The sequence below is a fragment of the Mobula birostris genome, chromosome 8 (genome assembly GCF_030028105.1).
Source record: "Mobula birostris isolate sMobBir1 chromosome 8, sMobBir1.hap1, whole genome shotgun sequence".
In the NCBI taxonomy this organism is placed as follows: Eukaryota; Metazoa; Chordata; class Chondrichthyes; order Myliobatiformes; family Myliobatidae; genus Mobula; species Mobula birostris.
The window spans coordinates 110,370,429-110,398,065 of NC_092377.1; the positions used below are offsets into that span (position 1 = coordinate 110,370,429).

General features: G+C 45.6%; 1 long non-coding RNA gene across 2 annotated transcripts; it reads right to left on the reverse strand.

Moving 5' to 3' along the window:
* LOC140202277 (uncharacterized) lies at nucleotides 1-26,677 on the reverse strand. 2 transcript variants are annotated; one of them, XR_011887058.1, is made up of 4 exons: nucleotides 26,541-26,677; nucleotides 14,418-14,632; nucleotides 13,844-13,880; nucleotides 1-208 (listed from the first exon to the last, which is right to left on the reverse strand). It is a non-coding gene; the product is annotated as an uncharacterized lncRNA (long non-coding RNA). The 2 variants fall into 2 exon arrangements; XR_011887059.1 differs by lacking the exon at nucleotides 13,844-13,880.
* Between the last annotated feature and the right edge of the window lie 960 nt (nucleotides 26,678-27,637).

Below are 27,637 nucleotides of genomic sequence, written 5' to 3' on the forward strand. Positions count from 1 at the left end.
AACAACGGAGGATAGTGCTGGGAGCAGCCTGCAGGTGTCACCAAGCTCCTAGCTCCAGCACAGCGAGTTACGAATATCACAAACCCTAAACCTAGCCGTGTGTCTTTAAAACGTGGGAGGAATCGGGAGCATCTGGAGAAGAACCAAGCAGTCACAGGGAGAGCGTACATACAGCTGTGGGATGGAGCCCCATTAGCGATCGCTGGTGCTGTAAAGAAAGAGAAAGAGAATTGTTGTTTCAGATCAATGTCTTTAATAGGGACTCCATAAGGTCAAGAGGCTGAAACTATGACCGTTTCTCTCTCTACATGTCATTCCTGACCTGCTGTGTGTTCTGAGTAATCTCAGTGTTTTCTCAACACAAGAGAATGTGCAGATGCTGGCAATCCAGAGCAACACACACAAAATGCTGGAGGAGCTCAGCAGGTTGAGCAGCGACTATAGAAATGAATGAACGATCAATGTTTTGGGCTGAGAGCCTTCTCCAGCCTGAAATTCAACTGTTTGTTCCTTTGATGTGCTGACAACAACCTGGCCCTTAACACCCAGAAGACCAAGGAGATCACTGTGGACTTCAGGCATGCCAGGAGTCACACTCACGTCCCCATCTACATCAACGGAACTGTAGTGGAGCGTGTATCAAGCTTCAAATTCCTTGGTGTTCACATTTCCAAGGATCTCACATGGGCCCTGAACTCTTCCAACCTGATTAAAAAGGCGCAACAGCGTCTTTATTTCCTGCGGAGCATCAAGAAAGCTCACCTCTGTCCCAGGATACTGATGGACTTTTACCGCTGTACCATTGAGAGCATACTCACCAACTACATCTCAGTGTGGTATGCCAATTGTCTCGTATCGGATCGCAAAGCACTCCAGCGTGTGGTGAAAACTGCCCAGCAGGTTATCGGCACCCAATTGCCCACTATTGAGAACATCTACCATAAATGCTGCCTGGGCAGGGTGAAAAGCATTATCAAGGATGCATCTCATCCTAACCATGGACTTTTTACTCTCTTCCCATCCAGTAGGCGCTACAGGAGCCTCCGCTCCCGCACCAGCAGGCACAGGAGGAGCTTCTTCCCTGAGGCTGTGACCCTGCTGAACCTCTCATCACAGTGCTAAGCAGTATTGCACCTATATTGTACTGTCTCAGTGCAACGAGCCTGAGCTGCACAATTACACCCATGTGACCAATTAACCCACAAACCCTTGCATCTTTGGAATGTGGGAGGAAACCTGAGCACCCAGAGGAAACCCACATGGTCACGTCAAGAGCGTGCAAACTCCTTACCGACAGCAGTGGAATGGAATCCGGCTCACTGGCACTGTAGCCACTACATTACCGTGTTCCATGGAATTTTTCCTATTCCAGGGGTTTGCTTACTATTGAGGTTTAGAACAGGAATGTTTTCTGCAGATCAGTGGAAAATCAATCTCTAAATTTAATTAGACAACACCCTTATTTTCCCCAGACATATTAAAAAGTTTCCAGTAGATGGCAGTGTGTCACTGAACTCTTTCTGCCTAGAGCTCCGTCATGAATCTCTGGGCACTTCAGGCTGATAGTTCAGATTCAGATTTATTAATTACAGACAGAACACAACATCCAGTGAAGTGAATCGTTTGTGTTAACAACCAACACGCACAAGGATGAGCTAGGGGCAGCCTGCAAGTGTCGTTGCACATTCTGGTGCCTACAATGTCCAACACAATAACAACACAACACAGAGCAAAACAAGTCCCTTTCCCACCCTCTCACTCCCTCACACACGCAGGACTCCAACCCCAGGACAGGCTGCCTCTGAGCCTCCAGTCCTCGGCCTCAGACTCTCAATCTCACAGACATCTGGCCTGAACTCCCACACTTGCCACCATCAAGCCTCCAACTTCCAGTCTCTCGGCACAGACTCATCCTTACCTCCAGACTCGCCAACTTTAGTCTTTGACCTTTCAAGGTTTCTACCTCTGGACTTGCCAAACTCTGGACTTTGACCATTAGCACTGCCCTCCTGATTTTGCGAACCTCACTGGGTCAAACAGCCTAGTTCTGCTCCTATGCCTTGTAGTCTGGGCTGGCAAGAGAAGCACATGATAGAAATCAATCATACTATGGATGCTGGAAGTCTGAATAAAAGCAGCAAGTGCAAGAAATACTCAGAGAGACTGGCAGCATCTATATGCCATGGACCAATACCATTAAGTAAGGGGTCCATGGACCCGAGGCTGGAAACCCCTGATCTAGATGTTGGCCCAAGATGCCAGGTCCATGCTGGTTCCTGCGACCAAGCACAACTTGTCCTTGGCTCAGCCTGGAGACGAGAGGATCTCTGAAACTCTCCACCCAAGTGTGGTGTGAAGCTTAATCATTATCGATAGAGATCAATAGGCTTTTAGATTTTCAGATAATCAAAGGTTGCAAGGAATCAGGGGTTAGTGTAGGGATGTCACATGTTCTGATTGAATGATGGAGGGGTAGGGCTGAATGATCTATGCCCACTTCTACTCCCCAGGTACTTCCTAAGACCAGCAGCCGAGATCAACTGTAGGTCAGGGGTACGGATCAGGTTCGAGACTCGGATTAGGGTTAAAGGTGGGGGGGGGGGCGGTCAGGGTTATAGAGTCAGTTAGGTGAGGTTTGGGATGGGGTTAGAGCTGGGATCGCGGTTGGAGTCATGTATGGTACAGAACTTCTTGAATATACCAGGAAATCGTACTGTCCCGTAGGGTATCGGTATTCTAAAGACTAGCCTTATTTGTAACTTGTACGTTGAACCACACGGTGAAATGTGTCAACGACCATCAGAATACGAGGTGTGCTGGGGGCAGCCCGCGGCTGTCGGTATGCTTCTGGCATCAGCAGCTCAGTAACCCTAACATTACGCGTTTGGAATATGGGAGAGACAGCCGAACCCCGATCTTACAGCTGGCGCTGTTAAGCGGTTACGATAACTGCTATACAAACATGGGAAAATCTGCAGATGCTGGAAATCCAAGCAACACACACAGAATGCTGGAGGAACTCAGCATGTCAGGCAGCATCCATAGAAAAAAGTCCTGGTGGATAGTTTCGGCCCAAAACGTTGACTCTTTACTCTTTTCCATAGATGTTGCTTGATCTCCTCCAGCATTCTGTGTGCTCACTACGCTACTGTTCCACCCCGATTCCTTCGGTGGAAGGTAAAAGCTGCCTGAATACCCATAATTCCTCAAAAGTTAGGCTGGTGATGTCAACACACAGTTCGCCCTAAAGCCCTGTTTTGTCCTTTGACCAGAGGCTGTGACCCAGTACTCAGGATGTGGGAGGTGAAGTGAGGCCATGTCAGTTTTGTCAGATCAGTTTAGAATCTGCAATGGATCCAAATATTAAACATAGAAACATAGAAAACCTACAGCACAATACAGGCCCTTCGGCCCACAACGCTGTGCCAAACATGTACTTACTTGAAAATTACCAGGGTTACCCATAGCCCTCTATTTTTCTAAGCTCCATGTACCTGTCCAGGAGTCTCTTAAAAGACCCTATCAAATCCGCCTCCACCAAGTCAAGTCGCTTTTTATTGTCATTTCGACCATAAACTGCTGGTACAGTACACAGTAAAAACGAAACAACGTTCCTCCAGGACCATGGTGCTACATGAAACAACACAAAACTACACTAGACTGAGTGAGAGAACACAAGGCTACACTAGACAACTCAAAAACTACACTAGACTACAAACCTACACAGGACTACATAAAGTGCACAAAACAGTACAGGGCAGTACAAAAAAAACAAGTCAATAGGCACAGTAGAGGACAAATTACAATATAATAATAGATGATGTAGATGTCAGTCCAGGCTCTGGGTATTGAGGAGTCTGATGGCTTGGGTGAAGAAACTGTTACATAGTCTGGTCATGAGAGCCAGAGTGCTTTGGTACCTTTTGCCAGATGGCAGGAGGGAGAAGAGTTTGTGTGAGGGGTGCGTGGGGTCCTTCACAATGCTGTTGGCTTTACAGATGCAGTGTGTGGTGTAAATGTCTGTGATGGTGGGAAGAGAGACACCAATGATCTCAGCTGACCTCACTATCCACTGCAGGGTCTTGCGATCCGAGATGGTGCAATTCCAGAACCAGGCAGTGATACAGCTGCTCAGGATGCTCTCAATACAACCTCTGTAGAATGTGGTGAGGATGCGGGGTGGGAGATGGACCTTTCTCAGCCTTTACAGTAAGTAGAGATGCTGATATGCTTTCTTGGCTATGGAGCTGGTGTTGAGGGACCAGGTGAGATTCTCCGCCAGGTGAACACCAAGAAATTTGGTGCTCTTAACGATCTCAACAGAGGAGCTGTCACCGTTGCCACCGGCAGCCCATTCTACGCACTCACCACTCTCTGCGTAAAACAACTTTCCCCTGACATCTCCTTTGTACCTACTTCCAAGCACCTTAAAACTGTGCCTTCTCGTGCTAGCCATTTCAGCCTTGGGAAAAAGCATCTGACTATCCACACGATCAAAGTCTCTCATGATCTAATACACCTCTATGAGGTCACCTCTCATCCTCCATCGCTCCAAGTAGAAAAGGCCAAGTTCATTCAACTTATTATCATAGGGCATGCTCCCCAATCCAGGCAACATCCTTGTAAATCTTCTCTGCACCCTTTCTATAGTTTCCACATCCTTCCTGTAGTGAGGTGACCAGAACTGAGCACAGTACTCCAAGTGGGGTCTGACCAGGGTCCTATACAGCTGTAACATTACCTCTCAGCTCTTGAACTCAATCCCATGGTTGATGAAGGCCAAATCACCGTATGCCTTCTTAACCACAGAGTCAACCTGCGCAGCAACTTTGAGTGTCCTATGGATTCAGACCCCAAGATCCCACTGATCTTCCACACTGCCAAGTCTTACCATTAATACTATATTCTACCATCATATTTGACCTACCAGAATGAACCACCTCACCCTTATCTGGGTTGAACTCCGTCTGCCACCTCTCAGCTCAGTTTTGCATCCTATCAATGTCCCATTGTAACCTCTGACAGCCCTCCACACTATCCACAACACCCCCAACCTTTGTATCATCAGCAAATTTACTAAGCCATCCCTCCACTTCCTCATCCAGGTCATTCATAAAAATCACGAAGAGAAGGGGTCCCAGAACAGATCCCTGAGGCACACCACTGGTCACCGACCTCCATGCAGAAAATGACCAGTCTACAACCACTCTTTGCCTTCTGTGGGCAAGCCAATTCTGGATCCACAAAGTAAGGTCCCCTTGGATCCCATGCCTTCTTACTTTCTCAATAAGCCTTGCATGGAGTACCTTATCAAATGCCTTGCTGAAATCCATATACACTACATCTACTGCTCTACCTTTAGTCACATCCTCAAAAAATTCAATCAGACTCATAAGGCATGACCTGCCTTTGACAAAGCCATGCTGACTATTCCTAATCATATTATGCCTCTCCAAATGTTCATAAATCCTGCCTCTCAGGATTTTCTCCATCAACTTACCAAACACTGAAGTAAGACTCACTGGTCTATAATTTCCTGGGCTATCTCTACTCCCTTTCTTGAATAAGGGAACAACATCTGCAACCCTCCAATCCTCCGGAACCTCTCCCATTCCCATTGATGGTGCAAAGATCATTGCCAGAGGCTCAGCAATCTCCTCCCTCACCTCCCACAGTAGCCTGAGGTACATCTCATCCGGTCCTGGTGACTTATCCAACTTGATGCTTTCTAAAAGCTCCAGCACACCTTCTTTTTTAATATCTACATGCTCAAGCTTTTCAATCTGCATTGTAGTCATCCCTACAATTACCATGGTCCTTTTCCATAGTGAAAGTATTCATTAAGTAACTCTGCTATCTCCTTCAGTTCCATACACACTTTTCCACTGTCATACTTGGTTGGTCCTATTCTCTCACGTCTTATCATCTTGCTCTTCACATACTTGTAAAATGCCTTGGGGTTTTCCTTAATCCTGCCCGCCAAGGCCTTCTCTTGGCCTCTTTGAACTCTCCTAACTTCATTCTTAAGCTCCTTCCTGCTAGCTATATAATTTTCTAGATCTCTATCATTACCTAGTTTTTTGAACATTTCGTAAGTTCTTCTTTTTTACTTGACTAAGTTTTCAACAGCCTTCGTACACCATGGTTCCTGTACCCTACCATCCTTTCCCTGTCTCATTGGAACGTACCTATGCAGAACGCTACACAAATATGCCCTGATCATTTGCCACATTTCTGCCATACATTTCCCGGAGAACGTCTGTTCCCAATTTATGCTTCCAAGTTCTGCCTGATAGCCTCATATTTCCCCTTACTCCAATTAAACGCTTTCCTAACTTATCTGTTCCTATCCCTCTCCAATGCTATGGTAAAAGAGATAGAATTGACATCACTATCTCCAAAATGCTCTCCCACTGAGAGACCTGACACCTGACAAGGTTCATTTCTCAATACCAGATCAAGTACAGCCTCTTCTCTTGTAGGCTTATCTACATATTGTGTCAGGAAACCTTCCTGAACACATCTAACAAACTCCACCCCATCTAAACCCTTTGCTCTTGGAAGATGCCAATCAATATTTGGGAAATTAAAATCTCCCACCATGACAATTATTATTACTTCTTTCCAGGATCTGTCTCCCTATCTGCTCCTCAATGTCCCTGTTACTATTGGGAGGTCTATAAAAAGCACCCAGTAGAGTTATTGACCCCTTCCTGTTGCTAACTTCCACCGACAGAGACTCAGTAGACAATCCCTCCATGACTTCCTCCTTTTTTGCAGCCGTGACCTCTGATCAGCAATGCCCCCATCTCTTTTGCCTCCCTCCCTGTCCTTTCTGAAACATCTAAAGCCTGGCGCTCTAAGTCAGCGGTCCCCAACCGCCGGGCTGCGGACCGGTACCGGGCCGCAAGGAAACGATATGAGTCAGCTGCACCTTTCCTCATTCCCTGTCACGCACTGTTGAACTTGAACATAGGGTTGCCAACTGTCCCGTATTTTCCGGGACATCCCGTATATTGGGCTAAATTGGTTTGTCCCATACGGGACCGCCCTTGTCCCGTATTTCTGTCGTTAAGGTAAAGCGTTCCTATGAAATCTTTCGTGCCAAAATGGCGTGAAGCGAAGAAGCAATTACCATTAATTTATATGGGAAAAATTTTTGAGCGTTCCCAGACCCAAAATATAACCTATCAAATCATACCAAATAACACATAAAACCTAAAATAACACCGACATATAGTAAAAGCATTAATGATATGATAAATACACAACCCATATAAAGTAGAAGTAATGTGTGTATGGTGTAGTCGGGAAGATTAAGCCAAAACCAATTTATGGGAAAAAAATTGGCACGTACACACATGCGTACGTACACGCATGCGCACATAGGTGCCCGCACAAGGCTTCATGGTCATGCCAGTCTTTCTCGGGGTAAACACAAGTGTCCCGTCAACACACACAAAAAGTGCTGGTGAACACAGCAGGCCAGGCAGCATCTATAGGAAGAGGTACAGTCGAGTGAGAAAGTTGGCAACCCCTAACTGTAAAAGACATGTTGAGGTGAATTTAACCCTAATTGAACACCGCCCCCCCCCACCCCCAGTCGGCCGGTCCGCAAGAGTATTGTCAATATTAAACCGGTCTGCGGTGCAAAAACGTTGGGGACCCCTGCTCTAAGTAACCATTCCTGTCCCTGAGCCATCCAAGTCTCTGTAATGACCACAACATCATAGCTTCAAGTGCTGATCCACGCTCTAAGTCATCTGCTTTGTTCATTATGCCTCTTGCATTAAAATAGACACATCTCAAACCATCAACCTGAGCGTATCCCTTCTCTATCACCTGCCTATCCTCCCTCTCGCACTGTCTCCAAGCTTTCTCTATTTGTGAGCCAACAGCCCTTTCCTCCGTCTCTTCAGTTCAGTTCCCACCCTCGGCAATTCTAGTTTAAACTCTCCCCAATAGCCTTAGCAAACCTCCCTGCGTATGTATTGGTCCCCCTCAGATTCAAATGCAACCCGTCCTTTTTGTACAGGTCACACCTGGCCCAAAAGAGGTCCCAATGATCCAGAAATCTGAATCCCTGCCCCCTGCTCCAATCCCTCGGCCACGCATTTATCCTCCACTTTATTCTATTCCTATACTCACTGTTACGTGGCACAGGCAGTAATCCCAAGATTATTACCTTTGAAGTCCTGCTTCTCAACTTCCTTCCTAACTCCCTGTAGTCTGTTTTCAGGACCTCCTCCCTTTTCCTGCCTATGTCGTTGGTACCAATATGTACCACGACCTCTGGCTGTTTTCCTTCCCACTTCAGGATATTGTGGATGCGATCAGAAACATCCCGGACCCTGGCACCTGGGAGGCAAACTACCATCCGTGTTTCTTTCCTGCATCCACAGAATCACTTGTCTGACTCCCTAACTACAGAGTCCCCTATTACTGCTACCTTCGGATGGCAGAGGGGAAGAAGCTGTTCCTGAATCACTGAGTGTGTGCCTTCAGGCTTCTGTACCTCCTACCTGATGGTAACAGGGAGAAAAGGGCATGCCCTGGGTGCTGGAGGTCCTTAATAACGGACGCTGCCTTTCTGAGACACCGCTCCCTGAAGATGTCCTGGGTACTTTGTAGGCTAGTACCCAAGATGCAGCTGACTAAATTTACAACCTTCTGCAGCTTCTTTCAGTCTTGTGCAGTAGCCCCTCCACACCAGACAGTGATGTAGCCTGTCAGAATGCTCTCCACAGTACATCTATAGAAGTTTCTGAGTGTATTTGTTGACGTACCAAATCTCTTCAAACTCCTAATGAAGTATAGTCGCTGTCTTGCCTTCTTTATAACTACATCGATATGTTGTGGCCAGGTTAGATCCTCAGAGATCTTGACACTCAGGAACTTGAAACTGCTCACTCTCTCCACTGCTGATCCCTCTATGAGGATTGGTATGTGTTCCTTCGTCTTACCCTTTCTGAAGTCCACAATCAGCACTTTCGTCTTACTGACATTGAGTGCCAGGTTGTTGCTGCAGCACCACTCCACTAGTTGGCATATCTCACTCCTGTACGCCTTCTCGTTACCACCTGAGGTTCTACCAACATGGTTGTATCATCAGCAAATTTATAGATGGTATTTGAGCTATGCCTAGCCACATAGTCATGTGTATATAGACAGTAGAGCAGTGGGCTAAGCACACACCCCTGAGGTGCACCAGTGTTGACCGTCAGCGAGGAGGATATGTTATCACCAATCCACACAGTCGATGAACAGCATCCTGACGTAGGTGTTTGTGTTGTCCAGGTGGTCTAAAGCTGTGTGGAGAGCCATTGAGATTGCATCTGCCGTTGACCTATTGTGACGATAGGCAAATTGCAATGGGTCCTGGTCCTTGCAGAGGCAGGAGTTCAGTCTAGTCGTGACCAACCTCTCAAAACATTTCATCACTGTAGATGTGAGTGCTACCGGGTGATAGTCATTAAGGCAGCTCACATTATTCTTCTTAGGCACTGGTATAATTGTTGCCTTTTTGAAGCAAGTGGGAACTTCTGCCCATAGCAGTAAGAGGTTGAAGATATCTTTGAATACTCCCACTAGTTGGTTGGCACAGATTTTCAGGGTCTTACCAGGTAATCCATCGGGACCTTCCGCCTTGCAAGGTTTAAAGACCTTGTCTGTTTAAAGACAGCCTAACTTCGGCCTCTGAGACAGAGGTCACAGGGTCATCAAGCGCAGCAGGGATCTTCACAGCCGTAGTTGTATTCTCCCTTTCAAAGCGTGCATAGAAGGCGTTGAGTTCACCTGGTAGTGAAGCATCGCTGCCATTCATGTTATTGGGTTTCAGTTTGTAGGAAGTAATGTCTTGCAAACCCTGCCAGAGTTGCCGTGCAGCCAATGTCACCTCTAACATTCAAAATTTCTCTTCATCCTTGAAATAGCCCTCTACAAATCATACCTGTTTTTCCGGTACAGGCCTGGGTTACCAGACTTGAAAGCCACAGATCTAGCTTTTCGCAGGCGACATAACTCTTGGTTCATCCACAGCTTTTGGTTTGGGAATGTACAGCAAGTCTTTGTAGGCACACACTCATCCACACAGGTTTTAATGAGGTCAATAACAACTTCAGCATACTCATCCAGGTTCGAAGATGAATCCCTGAATACAGCCCAGTCCAAGGATTCAAAGCTGTCCTGTAAGTGCTCCCGTGCTTCCCTTGTCCACACCTTCTTGGTCCTCACTACTGGTGCTGCAGTCTTCAGTCTCTGCTTATACTCAGGTAGTAGAAGTACAGCCAGGGGATCGGACTTCCCGAAGTGAGGGCGCGAAATAGCACGGTGGGCATTCTTGATGGTGGTGTAGCAATGGTCCAGTGTGTTGCTTCCTCTGGTATTGGAAGTGATCTGTTGTAATTCTTGTGGTTCATTGTCAGAATAGGTTAAAATTTTATGATTCCCCTGTTAGTTCCATTATGTTAAAGGTTCTTGTAAATGCTAGTTGTTGTAATCATTACCAAGAGACATTTGACAAGCACTTTTTCATGGAGTGGACGTTCCCTTAAGCAGACATCATAGTCAAATAACATGAGAAATTATTGCTCAGAAAGGGTACAGGAGCTGGACTGGGAAGAGACAGCAGCCAAGTGATGTAATCCCATTACGTTCATTCTACAGCTGGGTAAGGAACTGAGACCCATCTCCAGTGCAGAACAGGCCAGCAGTGTGACAAACAACTCAATGTCCCAGGGCAGAACCAGCCAATTCCAGGGGCCATAATGTTCAGGTGATTGGAGGAAAGTATAAAGGGTGTGTCAGAGGTAGGGTTTTTTTCACACAGGGAGTGGTGGGAGTGTGGAACGCCCTGCCAAGGATGGTGGGGGAGGCAAATACATTAGGGGCATTTAGAAAAACTGACAGGGACATGGCTGATAGAAAAATGGAGGGTGATGTAGGAGCGAAGGGTTAGATTGATTTACTGTAGGTTAAAAGGTCGGCACGACATTGTGTGGTGAACAGCCTGCCCTCTGCTGTAGTGCTCTGGGCTCTATGAAAAGGCACAGAACACACAGCTTTAAGTGGAACCGTGACCTTTTCAGATCATCAAAACCACTCAAGACTCAAGTGGTCTGTTCAGTCTCTCAGTTTTTATTGCCATCGGGCATGCCCTGTCTGTGATTCCATTGAAGAGCCGCGGGGGTGTTGGGTGGAAGGTAATACATTGCTGTCAGCTCAGCCCCCAGACAGACAATGTTCCCATAACAGCCCTTCTTAACATCGTTCTTTAGTCTCCTTCCATGCTCCTTGCTTCTTGTTAAACAGAGGCACACGAGATCGATGACCAGTAAAATACTGCAAAGGTATATATTAATTTCTGTATTCTCTGTAGTATATAATTGTCAATCTACTCTCAGTGGCCACTTTATTAAGTATCTCCTGGACCTAGTAAAGTGGGTACAGGAATGTATGTTTGTGGTCTTCAGCTGCTGTAGCCCATCCACTTCAAAGTTTGACATGTGCATGCAGAGGTGCTCTTTGCACTCCACTGTTGTAATGAGTGGTTACTTGAGTTACTGTCAGCCTGAACTGATCTGGCCATTCTCCTCTGACCTCTCTCATTAACAAGGTGATTTCGCCAACAGAACTGCTGCTCACTGGATGTTTTTGTTTCTCGCACGATTCTCTGTAAACTCTAGAGACTGTTGTGTGTGAAAATCCCAGGCAATCAGCCTCTGAGATACTCAAACCACCCAATCTGCCACCAACTGTCATTCCACAGTCAAAGTCACTTAGATCACATTTCTTCTGATGTTTGGTCTGTAAAACAGCTGGACCTCTTGACCATGTCTGCATGCTTTTATGCATTGAGTTGCTGCACATGATTGGCTAAAGAGACATTTGCATTAATGAGCAGGTGTCCCGGTGTACCTAATAAAGTGGCCACTGAATGTATTTTAAGGATAGCTTATAGATCATTCAGGAAGAAGCATTTGGAAAAGAAGTAAGATTTTTGAATGACTCTTTGCATCAGTGGAATTGTATGTCTCAAGCCATTCTTCCTAAGGAGGGTATTTTGGTCAAAGCAGAAAGGATAAAAGATCAAGAATCAGCATTATTCACCATATACACTTAGTGTGTATTAGGAATTAGCTGTGGTGTGTTGGTCAGGTGTGACATGCAACAAAAAACAACAACATTCAACAATTATGAAGAATAAAGAATTATATATGAATAAAGCCAGAGGTTAAAGTACAGATATTGAATAAAATTTGCATAAATATCAGCATGTATTTACAATGTTTACAGCATTATGAAAAGTGGTTTAAAAGAGCTTACTGTCAAGTACAATGATAGGGGTAATAGATAGGTGTGAGGGTGATGGGGATTAACTATCTAGAATGGTTGATCCGATTAAAAATAGCTGGGAGAAGAAACTTCTAAGACGGAGTGTCAAGTTCTGTCCCTTACAGTACGATATCGACTGTAGTAAAGATCTGTGTCCTTACAGTACGGTGTCAACTGTAGTAAAGATCTGTGTCCTTACAATTCAGTGTCAACTGTAGTAAAGATCTGTGTCCTTACAGTACGATCTGGCTGTAGTAAAGATCTGTGTCCTTACAGTTCGATCTGGCTGTAGTAAAGATCTGTGTCCTTACAGTACGGTGTCAACTGTAGTAAAGATCTGTGTCCTTACAATTCAGTGTCAACTGTAGTAAAGATCTGTGTCCTTACAGTACGATCTGGCTGTAGTAAAGATCTGTGTCCTTACAGTTCGATCTGGCTGTAGTAAAGATCTGTGTCCTTACAGTACAGTGAGACTTCTTTTAGTATTCCTATAGTGCTTTCCAGAAGGGCACTTTTGGAAAAGGTAGTCTGCAGGCTGGGTCGTGTCCACCATGAATTTTCTTGCCTGTTTCTTGGTTCTGGACACATCCAAGTCCTGCGGTGATGGCAGACTGCAGCCAATGACTGCAGACAGTAACACACGCTAATGAGACTTCTGTCGATGATCATTTGGATTTGGTGCAATGTTCTCTTCCTAATTGCAGATTGTCATAATTTGAAACTGTATGCATGTTCCAAACCCGAAAATTCCAGGTTTAGCGCACAGGTGGTAATTAAGTGCAGTTTCCCTGGGGCCAAATGTGTATGATCTCAGCAAGCATGAGCAATAAGGAGTAGAGTGCAAAATCCTTGCCTTTAGAGTTTGAGAATCTTTGAAACTCCCTCCCTAGAGAGTGGTGGGAAGCTGCCTTTGTGCGTGTTTTTTAAAATTGATTTGAACAGTAAAGGGGTAAAGATTACTACGGGTGAACCCGATCGGATTGATCGCTCAGTAAAACAACTGGGCCTCCTATGCACAGGAGGAGCTCTCTTTTGGCGTGGGCTTTCGAGTGTGCACGTTTTTCCCCTCGGTGGGTCTGGTTCATTGCTCCCACGCTGTAAGCTGCCCAGTGAGCATCCTACTAACATTACTCTGGAAATTCATTTGCTGATACCCCTCAGTTGTAGTTCTTGCTCTGCAGCAGCTACATTACAAAGGATCGGTACAAATGAGGAGCAACACACACAAAATGCTGGTGAACACAGCAGGCCAGGCAGCGTCTATCAGAAGAAGTACAGTTGATGTTTCAGGCCAAGACCCTACATCAGGATCTCGGCCCGAAACGTTGACTGTACTTCTTCTGATAGATGCTGCCTGGCCTGCTGCGTTCACCAGCATTTTGTGTGTTTTGCTTGAATTTCCAACGTCTGCAGATTTCCTCGTGACTGCGGTACAACTGAAGAGTTGATGTTACAACCAGATCAGCCAGGAATGGCAGAACCGGCTCCTGCTCCCAATTCATATACCTACCTGAAAAGCTTGGAAGAAATCAGTGGGCCAACGATATCTATGGAGGGAAATGGACAGTCAACATCTTTGGTCAAGATCCCTCATCTGAGGGAGATTGCCAGTGTAAACAGGTGGGAGGGGGGAGGAATAGAGCAGGAGCTGGTGGGTAATAAATTCAAGGTAAATTTATTATCAAAGTACATATATGTCACCGTTTTACAACTCTGAGATTCATTTTCTTGTGAGCATACTCAATATATCCCATATAGACTAATAACCATAACAGAATCAATGAAAGACCACACCCACTTGGCCGTTCAATCAGTGGGCAAAAAGGAACCCTGCTCTTTGTGATTTTTATAAATGACTTCGATGAGGAAGTGGAAAGCCTGCTTGCTCATAATTTTGTATACCTCTATCAAATCTCCCCTCATTCTCATAAACTATACCTTAAATTACAATAAGAAATATATATTAAATATGTTAAATGAGGAGTGCAGAAACAGTGAGGTAGTGCTCATGGGTTCATTCTCTGGTCAGATTCTGATGGTAGTGGGGAAGACGCTGTTCCCGAAATGATGAATGACTCCAGTACCTCGTCTCTGATGGTAGCAATGAGAAGAGGGCATGCCCTGGGTGGTGGTGTCCTTGGAGATGGATGCTGCCTTTCTGAGGCATGGTCTTTTGAAGGTGTCTTTGACGGTGAGGAAGCTAGTGCCTGTGATGGAGTTTACAGCCCTCTGCAGCTTCTTCTGGTCCTGTGCAGTGGCCCCTCCGTGCCCGACAATGATGCAACCAGTTTGAATGCTCCTGGAGGTAAAACATAGAAACATAGAAAACTACAGCACAATACAGGCCCTTTGGCCCACAAAGCTGTGCTGAACATGTACTTACTTTAGAAATTACCTTGGGTTGCCCATAGCCCTCTAGTTTTCTAAGCTCCATCTGCCTGGTAAAGGCAGGTTACCTTGTGAGGAAATGTTGTAATCTTTGGAGTTTAGAAGAGTCTGGGTACTTGACGGAAACATTTAAAACCCTGACGGGTCTTGACAGGGTGACTGTGGAGAGTATGTTTCCTTCAATGGGAAAATGTAGAACTAGGAGTCACTGTTTAAAAGTAGGGGGTTGCCCATCTAGTTCAGACTTTGCATTCATTTATGTGTCACATGTACGTCGAAACGTACAATAAAAGGTGTTGTTTGCGTTGGGGGCAGCCCGCTGGTGTGGTCACAAATGCCGGCACCAACATAGGATGCCGGCAATGCTTGGCAGAACCACAACAAAACAAGCCTCTTTCCTCACTCCCAGCCAGCCATCCACATACACAGACCTCCTACGCCAGGACAGGCTGCTTCTGTGCCTCCAGCCTCCACTGGACTTGTGGACATTGGGCCTTTGACTTCCCCAGCAGATTCACATATCCAGGCTTTGGTAAGCAAGCCTTGACTTCTGAATTTCCAGTCGACAGGTGAGGCTAATTTTATTTGTTTGACAGGATCGTAAGTCTTTGAAACTCTGTTCCACAAATGTTGGTAGGAGTCTTCAGCTCTCTTTATGGCAGAGGTGGATTGACGCAGTAGGCAAAGTTGTGGCGGTAGATGGCGAGATAAAAATGCAATCAAATCAGAAATGATCAGTAAATTCATGAGGCTGAGTGACTTACTCACTCAACTGTTCATATTAGTGTCAAATGCAATCACCTTAAAAATCTCATTGCCACAGACTTTATGTATCAGAATCAGTAAATTGCTTGAAGGCATATGAAGAGTCCAATTATCCTCATAAACCTTTTATTTGAAGGTTCTGGCCCTGTACTAGCTGGAGTTTAGAAGAATGAGGGGGCAGGAAATCTGATTGAAACCTATAGAGTATTGAAAGGTCTAGATAGAGTGGACATGGAGAGGATATTCCCTAGAGTGAGGGAGTCTCAGCCTCAGAATACAAGGATGTCACTGAAACATAGAAAACCTACAGCACAATACAGGCCCTTCGGCCCACAATGCTGTGCCGAACATGTACTTACTTTAGAAATTACCTAGGGTTACCCATAGCCCTCTATTTTTCTGAGCTCCATGTACCTATCCAGGAGCCTCTTTAAACACCCTATCATATCAGCCTCCATCACTGTCGATGGCAGCCCACTCCAGACACACCCCTAAAATCTCCTCTGTACCTACTTCCAAGCACCTTAAGACTGTGCCTTCTCGTGTTAGCCATTTCAGCCCCGGGAAAAAGCCTCTGACTATCCACATGATCAATGCCTCTCATCATCTTATACACCCCTATCAGGCCAAAGTATGTTCTTTTAGAAAAGAAGTGAGGAGGAATTTCTTTAGCCATAGGATAGTGAATCTGTGGAATTCATTGCCACAGGTGGCAGTGGACGCCAAGTCATTGGGTATATTTAAAGTGGAGTTTAATAGGTTCTTGATTAGTAAGGATCAAAAGTTACGAGGAGATGAGAGGAGAATGGGGTTGAGAAGGACTATAAATCTGTCCTGATGGAATGGCAGGGCAGTCTTGATGGGCCTAATTGTTATGTCTTATGACCATATTCAGCTTTGATGGAGAATCTTTGCTTTCAGTGGGGAATGGACATTTATAATATTTTATGATTTAACGTAATACATTAAAACATACCAAAAGAATACCTTAAGGCAGCAGACAGATGATATGCCAGGCTATCCAAACAAAAGATCATGCTTGAGAGCAATCATTAGGAAAAAGATAAACCCAGAGGTTACAACAGTGGCAAGCAGTCAGCAACAAGAGAATCCCGAGAATGTGACCAGCCACCTCCAGGGAGATGCATGTTGTTTATGGAGCTGAGCTCTCTGTAACAGAGACTGACCACCTCCCGGGGGAGCTCCACGTTGTTTATGGAGCTGAGCTCTCTGTAACAGAGACCAGCCGCCTCCAGGGGGAGCTCCACGTTGTTTATGGAGCTGAGCTCTCTGTAACAGAGACTGACCACCTCCCGGGGGAGCTCCACGTTGTTTATGGAGCTGAGCTCTCTGTAACAGAGACTGACCACCTCCCGGGGGAGCTCCACGTTGTTTATGGAGCTGAGCTCTCTGTAACAGAGACCAGCCGCCTCCAGGGGGAGCTCCACGTTGTTTATGGAGCTGAGCTCTCTGTAACAGAGACCAGCCGCCTCCAGGGGGAGCTCCACGTTGTTTATGGAGCTGAGCTCTCTGTAACAGAGACTGACCACCTCCCGGGGGAGCTCCACGTTGTTTATGGAGCTGAGCTCTCTGTAACAGAGACCAGCCGCCTCCAGGGGGAGCTCCACGTTGTTTATGGAGCTGAGCTCTCTGTAACAGAGACCTGCCGCCTCCCGGAGGAGCTCCACGTTGTTTATGGAGCTGAGCTCTCTGTAACAGAGACCAGCCGCCTCCAGGGGGAGCTCCACATTGTTTATGGAGCTGAGCTCTCTGTAACAGAGACTGACCACCTCCAGGGGGAGCTCCACGTTGTTTATGGAGCTGAGCTCTCTGTAACAGAGACCTGCCGCCTCCCGGGGGAGCTCCACGTTGTTTATGGAGCTGAGCTCTCTGTAACAGAGACCAGCTGCCTCCAGGGGGAGCTCCACGTTGTTTATGGAGCTGAGCTCTCTGTAACAGAGACTGACCACCTCCCGGGGGAGCTCCACGTTGTTTATGGAGCTGAGCTCTCTGTAACAGAGACCAGCTGCCTCCAGGGGGAGCTCCACGTTGTTTATGGAGCTGAGCTCCCTGTACAGAGACCAGCTGCCTCCAGGGGGAGCTCCACGTTGTTTATGGAGCTGAGCTCCCTGTACAGAGACCAGCTGCCTCCAGGGGGAGCTCCACGTTGTTTATGGAGCTGAGCTCCCTGTACAGAGACCAGCTGCCTCCAGGGGGAGCTCCACGTTGTTTATGGAGCTGAGCTCTCTGTACAGAGACTGACCACCTCCCGGGGGAGCTCCACGTTGTTTATGGAGCTGAGCTCCCTGTACAGAGACCCACTGAGAGCTGAACCCTCTTCCATTGTTGCAGTCTCTAATCCTTCAACAAACACATACCCACCCTTTTACAAACAATCGAGTGCCCTAGCTTGCCCTTTGACTGACCTCTCTCCAACCTTTCTTTCACTGATGGGTTGAGTGCAGTGATTGTTTTTCTCATCTCGTCAGCAAGTTCTGTTCATCAGCCATTTTGATTCCGTTTGATTCTGCATTTTATTTATGGCCCTTTACAAGAAACTTGGGGCACATGGTTAGCAGAACACCACTACAGCGCCAGCAGCCCAGGTAAGGAGTTTGTACGCTCTCCCCGTGACTACATAGGTTTCCTCTGGGTGCCCCAACTTCCTCTCTCATTCCAAAGACATACGGGTTAGTAGCTTAATGGGTGTAATTGGAGAACACAGACTTGTTGGACCAGAAGAGCCTGTTAGCATGCTGTATAGTCATAGAAAAATACAGCACAGGAACAGGCCTTTGGCCCATCTAGTCTGTGCTGAGCCATTTAGGCTGCCTACTCCCATCCATCTGCCCTCCATACCCCTACCATCCAAACTTCTCTTAAAATGTTGAAATCAAACTCGCATGCACCACATGCTGGCAAGCTCGTTCCATACTCTCCCGACCCTCTGAATGATGTTTTCCCTCAAGAACCCCTTAAACTTCCACCTTTCACCCTTAACCCATGACCTCTGGTTGTAGTCCCACCCAGCCTCAGTGGAAAAAGCCTGTTTGCATTTACCCTATCTATACCCTTTATAATTTTGTATCCCCCTGTCAAATCTCCTCTTAATCTTCTATGTTCCAAGATATAAAATCCTAACCTATTTAGAAATTCTTTAAAACTCAAGTCCACCAGTCACGCTAACATCCTTGCCAATTTTCTCTGTACTCTTTCAATCTTATTTACATCTTTCCTGTAGGTAGGTGACCAAAATTGCTCCACAATACTTCAAATTAGACCTCGCCAACATCTTATACAACTTCAACGTAACATCCCACTTCCTGAACTCAATAAATTGATTTATGAAGGCCAATGTGCCAAACACTTTCTTTACGACCTTATCGACCTGTGACACCACTTTCAATGAATAGTGTACCTGACGGAATATTCCCCAGGCTGCGCCACCAGGCGAGGGAAAAGATTGCTGAGCCTCTGATTAGGATCTTTATGTCCTCGTTGTCCATGGGAATGGTACCGGAGGATTGGAGGGAGGTGAATGTTGTCCCCTTGTTCAAAAAAGGTAGTAGGGATAGTCTGGGTAATTATAGACCAGTGAGCCTTACGTCTGTGGTGGGAAAGCTGTTGGAAAAGATTCTTAGAGATAGGATCTATGGACATTTAGAGAATCATGGTCTGATCAGGGACAGTCAACATGGCTTTGTGAAGGGCAGATCGTGTCTAACATGCCTGATAGAGTTCTTTGAGGAGGTGACCGGGCATCTTTGAGGATGTGATCTATATGGATTTTAGTGATGCATTTGACAAGATTCCACACGGTAGGCTTATTTAGAAAGTCAGAAGGCATGGGATCCAGGGAAGTTTGGCCAGGTGGATTCAGAGTTGGCTTGCCTGCAGAAGGCAGAGGGTCGTGGTGGAGAAAGTACATTCAGATTGGAGGGTTGTGACTAGTGGTGTCCCACAAGGATCTGTTCTGGGACCTCTACTTTTCGTGATTTTTATTAACGACCTGGATGTGGGGGTAGAAGGGTGGGTTTGGCAAGTTTGCAGATGACACAAAGGTTGGTGGTGTTGTAGATAGTGTAGAGGATTGTCGAAGATTGCAGAGAGACATTGATAGGATGCAGGAGTGGGCTGAGAAGTGGCAGATGGAGTTCAACCCGGAGAAGTGTGAGGTGGTACACTTTGGAAAGACAAATTCCAAGGCAGAGTACAAAGTAAATGGCAGGATACTTGGTAGTGTGGAGGAGCAGAGGGATCTTGGGGTACATGTCCACAGATTCCTGAAAATTGCCTCACAGGTAGATAGGGTAGTTAAGAAAGCTTATGGGGTGTTAGCTTTCATAAGTCGAGGGATAGAGTTTAAGAGTCACCAAGTAATGATGCAAATCTATAAAACTCTGGTTAGGCCACACTTGGAGTACCCTGTCCAGTTCTGGTCACCTCACTGTAGGAAGGATGTGGAAGCATTGGAAAGGGTACAGAGGAGATTTACCAGGATGCTGCCTGGTTTAGAGAGTATGCATTATGATCTGAGATTAAGGGAGCTAGGGCTTTATTCTTTGGAGAGAAGGAGGATGAGAGGAGACATGATAGAGGTGTACAAGATATTAAGAGAAATAGATAGAGTGGATAGCCAGCGCCTCTTCCCCAGGGCACCACTGCTCAATACAAGAGGACATGACTTTAAGGTAAGGGGTGGGAAGTTCAAGGGGGATATTAGAGGAAGGTTTTCTACTTAGAGAGTGGTTGGTGCGTGGAATGCACTGCCTGAGTCAGTGGTGGAGGCAGATACACTAGTGAAGTTTAAGAGACTACTAGACAGGTATATGGAGGAATTTAAGGTGGGGGCTTATATGGGAGGCAGGGTTTGAGGGTCGGCACAACATTGTGGGCCAATGTTGTGTTCTATGTTCTATGTTCTATGTATTCCCAGGTCCCTTTGTTCTACTGCACTCCTGAATGTCCCACTGTTCACTGTGTAAGACCTGTCCTGGTTGATTCTACTGAGTGAAACACCTCTCACTTGTCTGCATTGAATTTCATCTCCCATTTTTCAGCAATTTTTTCGATCTGTCTCAAGCCTTGGGGATTTATCCACCTGAATTTGCATCAAGACAGCAAACACCTCCTCCTCTACTCTGTATAGGGTCCATGAAGTTGACGCCATTTTGGCCTCATTTCTATAGACTCTGTGACCATCTCTTGAACAAATGCAGATGCAAAAACAAATTATTTAAGACCTCCCACATCTCTTTTGGCTCCATACATAAATTACAATTCTGATCTTGCAGAGGACCAATTTTGTCCCTTGCAATCCTTTTACTCATCTGTAGAACCCCTTAGAATTCTCCTTCACCTTGTCTGCGAGGTCAACCTCGTGCCTTCTTTTAGCCCTCCTGATTCCTTCCCTAAGTGTTCCCTTGCATTTCTTATTCGAGGGGTGATTGATAAGTTTGTGGCCTAAGGCAGAAGGAGTCAATTTTAGAAAACCTAGCACATTTATTTTTCAACATAGCCCCCTCCTACATGTACACACTTAGTCCAGCGGTCGTGGAGCATACGGATCCGTTCTTTGTAGAAGTGGTCCACAGCAGGGGTGATTGATAAGTTTGTGGCCTAAGGTAGAAGGAGGTGAGTTATTAACTTCAAACTTTCTGCATTATCACCCAAAGAGTTGAACTGCACGTGCATGTAACAAGAGTGTCTTGGACCTCCAGGTGGTCCATAGCAGGGGTGATTGATAAGTTCGCAGCCTAAGGTAGAAGGCGATGAGTTATACAGCTCTCATTACATGCACGTGGTTTTCTAAAATTGACTCCTTCTACCTTAGACCATGAACTTATCAATCACCCCTCATACTCCATAAGTATCTCATTTGTTCCTACTGCCTATGCACCTTTTTTTCTCTTAACCAGGACATCAATATCTCTTGAAATCTAAGGTTCCCTACACTTGTTATCTTTACCCTTTATTCTGACAGACACATACAAGCTTATACTCTCAAAATTTCACTTTTGAAGGCCTCACACTTTCCAAATACACGTTTGCCAAAAAAACAGCCTGTCCCAATCCACACTTGCCAGATCCTTTCTGTTACCATCTAAACTGGCCTTTCTCCAATTTAGAATCTTAACCCGCGGACCAGATCTATGTTTTTGCATATTAACTTTGAAACTAATGGCATTATGGTCACTGGATGCAATGTGCTCCCCTACACAAACTTCAGTCACCTGCCCTGTCTGACTCCCCACCAGCAGATCTAGTATCATACACACTTCTGCTTGGGATTTCTATGTACTGATTAAGAAAACGTTCCTGAACATGTTTTGGCAAACTCTATCCCATCTAGTCCTTTTACATTATGAGAATCCCAGTCAATATGGGGAGTTAAAATCATTTACTATAACAACCTTATGGCTCTTGCAACAGTCTGCCATCTCTCTATAGATTTGTTCCTCTAATCCCTCAGACTGTTGGGTTATCTGTAATACAGCCTCATACGTTCCACCCATAACACCTCATTAGATGAGTTCTCCTATCTGTCCTGACTGAGCACTGTTGTGGCATTTTCCCTGCCTAGTAACGCCATGTGCTGACCTTTAATCCCTCCTGCTCTGTCATGTCTAAAACAATGGAACCCCAAAATGTTGAGCTGCCAGTCCTGCCTCTCCCACTAATGGCTACAACATCATAATTCCAGGTGTTGATCCATGCCCTGGAGGTTGGTTGGTAAGGGTGCCAAAGGTTACGGGCAAAGGCAGGAGAATGGGATTGAGAGGGATAATAAACCAGTCATGATGGAATGGTGGAGCAGGTTCGATGGGCCGAATGGCTCATAGTCTCATGGTCAAAACTTTCCAAACTAATCAACAAACTTTAAAGCCTAGGCCTCTATACCTCCTTTTGCAAAAGGATCCTCAACTTCCTTAACAGAAGACCATGATCAGTGTGGATTGGAAATACCATCTCCACCTCACTAACAGCCAAGCGAGGCACACCTTGAGAACGTAGTCTCAGCTCACTGCTCTACTGTCCTTACACTCATGACTGGGGGCTAGGCACAGCTCAAAAACACCATCTATAAATTTGCCAGTGCTATCGCTGTTGTGTTGACAAAATGCCAGATGGTGTCAAGGAGGTGTAGAGGAGTCAGATCGGCTGGTTAAGTGTGACCGCAACAACAACCTTGCAGTCAACAGCGGCAAGACCAAGGAATTGCCTTCTTGACCAAGGAATCAAGAGAACACACACCCTTCCTCATCAAAGGGTTTGTGGCAGAAAGGAAGATCAGCTTCAAGCTCCAGAGCGTCAGCATCTCAGAGGACCTACCTTGGGCCCGATACATTGATGTGATCACTCCAGCGGCTCTGCTTCATTTGGAGTTGGTGGAGATTTAGAACGTCACCAATACCCTTGCAAATTTGTGCAGGTGAATGGTGGAGAGCTTCCTGACTTGTATGAGGGCTCCAATGCACAAGAGACGGCAGAGGGCTGTAAGCTCTGACAGTTCCATCGTCAAGATAACCCTCCCCACCATTGAGAACATCTGCAAGAGACGGTGCCTCATGAAGACGCCATCCATCCCTCAACACCCAGTACCTGCCCTTTTCCCATCATTACATCAGCCTGAAGACCCACACTCAATGTTTTAGGAACAGCTTCTTTAACCCTGCCGTCAGAATGGTCCATGAACAATGAGCACCACATTGTTAATCTACGATTAATTCCTTGGACTTCCTTTTGTCTCAATTTAATTATTTTTGTAACTTTTAGTAATTTCTACACTACTGTGCAAAAGTCTTAGACGTCTCAGCTATATATACGTGCCTAAGACTTTTGCACGGTGCTGTATTTGTCGCCATGGAGCAGAGAGCGAGTTTGCAAATCTGGAGTGATCAATAAGCCAATCGTCGGAATCAAATGACCTTGCCTGGACTGTCACCAGCCCCTGGCACTCCTTCTCTGCCACCTGTCCCATACCCCTCCTGCGGCACGCCAGCCTGGCCATCCCCAAATGTCCTGTGCTCCTGTCCGATTTACAAACTCAGTCTTCACTCCATGTTGACAAATGCAATACAGTGCAAATGTCTGAGGCATCCTGGCTGTGCCTAAGGCTGTATCTTGTACTGCACTGCACTGCTGCCACAGAAGGACAACTTTGTGACTCTTGTCAGTGATAATAAAGGTAATTCTGATTCTGACCCTGGGCTGCCTGTGGTCTCATGCACTGGCACACACCCAGCTGGATGCACATCTCTTTAACCAGAAGTATTTAAAAATTATTTTAATTGACAAATTACTTTAAATGAATAGCCCCCAAAATATAGGGAAATACTTAGACAGCAATTAAAACATTGAACTAAAGTAGAGTGATTTGTGGAATAAAAATCATTTCCCTTCCCCGTTTCTGCAGGCTGAAATACTTCTTGAACGCAGTGAGGGGCATAACCATTGATTGATTGATTGAGGTATGGCACGGAACAGGCCATCCAGCTTGTCAAGCCGCCCTGCCCAGCAACCCCTGACTTAACCCCAGCCTAATGACAGGACAAGTTACAATGACCAGTTAACCGACCGACGGGTACGTCTTTGGACTGTGGGAGGAAACCAGAGCACCCGGAGGAAACCCACGCGGTCACGGGGAGAACGTACAAACTCCTTACAGGCAGCGATGGGAATTGAACCTAGGTCGCTGGTACTACAAAGCATTGTGCTAACCGCTACAGTATCGTGATAGGAGGGAAGAATAGAGGGAATATCAGCAGTAAGTCTTTTACACAGAGGGTGCATGGAATACACTGCAAGGGATGGTGGTAGAGGTAGATACATTAAGGACGTTGAAGAATTTCTTAGATTGGAACATGGATGATAGGAAATGGAGAGATATGTAGGAGGAAAATGTTAGATTGACCTTGGAGTAGGTTTACAGGCGTGGGCTGAAGGACCTATCCTGTGCTGTAAAGTCCCATGTTCGATCAGTCAAACGCAGTGATTCCCAAAGAAATGTTAACAAGAAAGGGGCTACCATCACCTTTCAGTGATGTATGAACTAGGAGCCCCTGTTAAACCAGGGCCGTACTTCCATGGGAACAACAAAGAAGGCGAGGACACGCGAGCTGACAGTGCCCTGGGAGAAGCCTCAGGAGGAGGCAGGATGGAAGGCAAAGTGCATTCCCATTGGAGTGGACTGCTGGGACTTCGCCGGACAGTCTCTTCGGTGCATTGGGCATCACTGGTACAAGGAGGCAGAGGGCCATTGCGAACACCCCAGGGTGGCTCTGGATGAAGAGAATAAGCCCATGGGGACCTGCAGCACCTGATTCCTGAACACAAGTCATGGATTGATCAGCGGTGGCTGGGCCACCTGGGTGAGAGTGTCTGATGCTGAAAGATCCAAAACACCCGATGACCCCAGGTTACATCGCTGATGATGTGGTCAGAGCATCGTGAGATACTATTCTTCATAAAATATAGCATACGCTTAAAGCACAGATATGGAATAAAATGCGCATAAATACCAGCGTGTATTTACAATGTAAACAGCATTATTAAAAAGTGGCTTAAAGTGTTTACAGAGCAGTGACCTGGGTAATAGATAGATGAGGTGGCGGGGCGGGGGTTGGAATAGCATGGTTGATCAGATTGACTGACTGGGGAAGAACCTTTTAAGATGGTGTGAGTTTTTTGCTTTAATTGCATCAGTTTATAAAGTGACACAAACACTTGGAACCCAATATGTCGGTGCTGTTGTGGGAGCGGAAACTACCATGGTGCATAATCGACTTTCTCCTATTCCGGCTGAAATGTCTCCTGCCTCCCTTTAGTCCAATATTGTAGGTTTGGGACACTAGAATTATCAGACTTAGAGTAGTGATGTGATTGATCAACTCTGTTTTGATCCTGTACTCAGCATCTCAATGCGATCCCAGCCAGTTGCTCTGAATAAAACCATATGATATCAGAGCAGAATTAGGCCATTCAGCCCATCAGCTGCTTTACCATTCCATCATGGATAATTACCTCTCAATCCCATTCTCCTGCCTTCTCTCCGTAACCTATCAATCTTTGCCTTAAATATATCCAATGAATTGGCTTCTACAACTATCTGTGGCAATGAATTCCAAAGATTTACCATCCTCTGGCTAAAGAATTTCCTCCTCATCTCTGTTCTAAAGGGATATCCTGTGTCCTCTGGTCTGAGACTACACCACTAATGGGAACATCCTACCCATGTAAAAACATTGGCGACTGTTACATCAGCTTTACATCTTTCATTCTTCAGGCTACCAGTGCTGCTGAGAAACATGTCCATGTGCTCACCCTGACCTGAGGCCCAGGGAGTCAGTGCAGAAGAGGAGATGGTTGAGGTAGAGCTACCAAAATGCCAGAGGAGAACATCCAGACTGGTTCAAGCTGACAGGAAGGTGACAGTAACTCAAATAACCACATTTTACAGCAGTGATGTGCAGAAGAGCATCTCTGGATGTACAACATGTCGAGCCCTAAAGTGGACGGGCTACAGCAGCAGAAGACCATGAACATGCAGTGTACAGGAGGTATCTATAACTATGGCCACTGAGTGTGTGCTCATGGATAAGTACCTCGTTTTCTGACTGTGATCTTGTCCCACTTTAGAACTTAAATATATAGTTTAGGCTAATTATATACACTTCATTTTGCTAGAGGTCCTTTGGAAGCTATGCTAATCTGAGACTTCCTCAGCTCATATAGATAAATGTTGAATATCCTATTATTCACGTAACACGAGAACTGTTCTTTCCATGACCAGTGGTTTTTATCGCTCAATCAATATCATCAAGAATAAATTAAATGACTCTTCATGTAACAGATGCAGCAAGCTGGCAACCACACTCACATTAAAACAACTCAGCAAATCAAAAAAAATACTGGTAATTGAAAGCCTTTCATGTATTATTGAAAGCCTGTTCAGACCCGATGAGGTAGAAGTTCTTCTTCAATGGCTCCAGTGACTAATCTCGTGCACCTCTGTTTGCATCTCTGCCCCTGAAGCACAGAACTGGAATCCTCACCTCAATAGATGCAACTTTCTTCTCTTCTATGAACAGCCCAGATGAGGGATATTGAGATCCAAACTGCAATCACATAACAAAATTCAGGAACAAGAGAACATCTGTCAACTGTCTGCTCCTGCATCATAACTCTCCAACCCCAGACTCCAGCTGTTTTTAAAAGACTTGTATTTTTTCTCTGACTGGCAAATCATTACAATATATATAATTTTAAATAACCTTTTCCAAATGTGTTTTGAGTTTGCTTTTTATTCATTTGTATGCCCCTCTGTCCTGACCTGTTTTATAAGTTATCCATCCTATTTAATGCTTTACGTACCTTGATCTGTGCAACTGTTTAATTATTTTCTATAACAGTAGACTTTGAACGTGTCTGGGTGTTGCAGATGGCATTTAGTTTACTGGAGGCATGTTTTTTTTGTTTTTCCTACCGTACTGTGCAAAAATCTCAGGCACCCTAGATTTTTCATATGGTTTCAGATGGTATGGCCTCCAGAGCCCCTGATCCCAACACCGCCGAGGCTGTCTGGGATTACCTGGAGAGACCGGAACAAGGAAGACAAATTTCACAACACATGCCTGTGGTAACAAACCTGATTCTGAAATCTGCACAAGAAACGTGGCAAGCTCTCCAACCTACCAGCTAATTTTCTTACAAAACTGCATGACAGTGTACCGAAGAGAATCAATGCAGTTTGAAAGGCAAGGGTGGTCACGCCAAATATTGATGTGATTTATTTTTTTACAGTTCACTGCTCTTTATAGTACATCTTTTGATATCTAGAAACTTCATTTCATTAATTTTGAAAGCATCTTGGCTTTAAAGAATTTTTATACATATGCCCAAGACTTTTGCACAGTACTGTCCATGCACTTTTACCAGGTATTTCTCATAGAAATTCACAATCCTGCAAATATAGTGTAACTAATCAGCAGAATCATTAACTTTAATTGCTGTGTATCTATAGTAACACATACAAAATGCTGGAGGACCTCAGCAGGTTAGGCAGCATCTATAGAGAGGAATAAACAGTCGACATTTTGGGCCGAGACTCTTTGTCAGGACTGGAAAGGAAGGTGGAAAACGGCAGAATAAG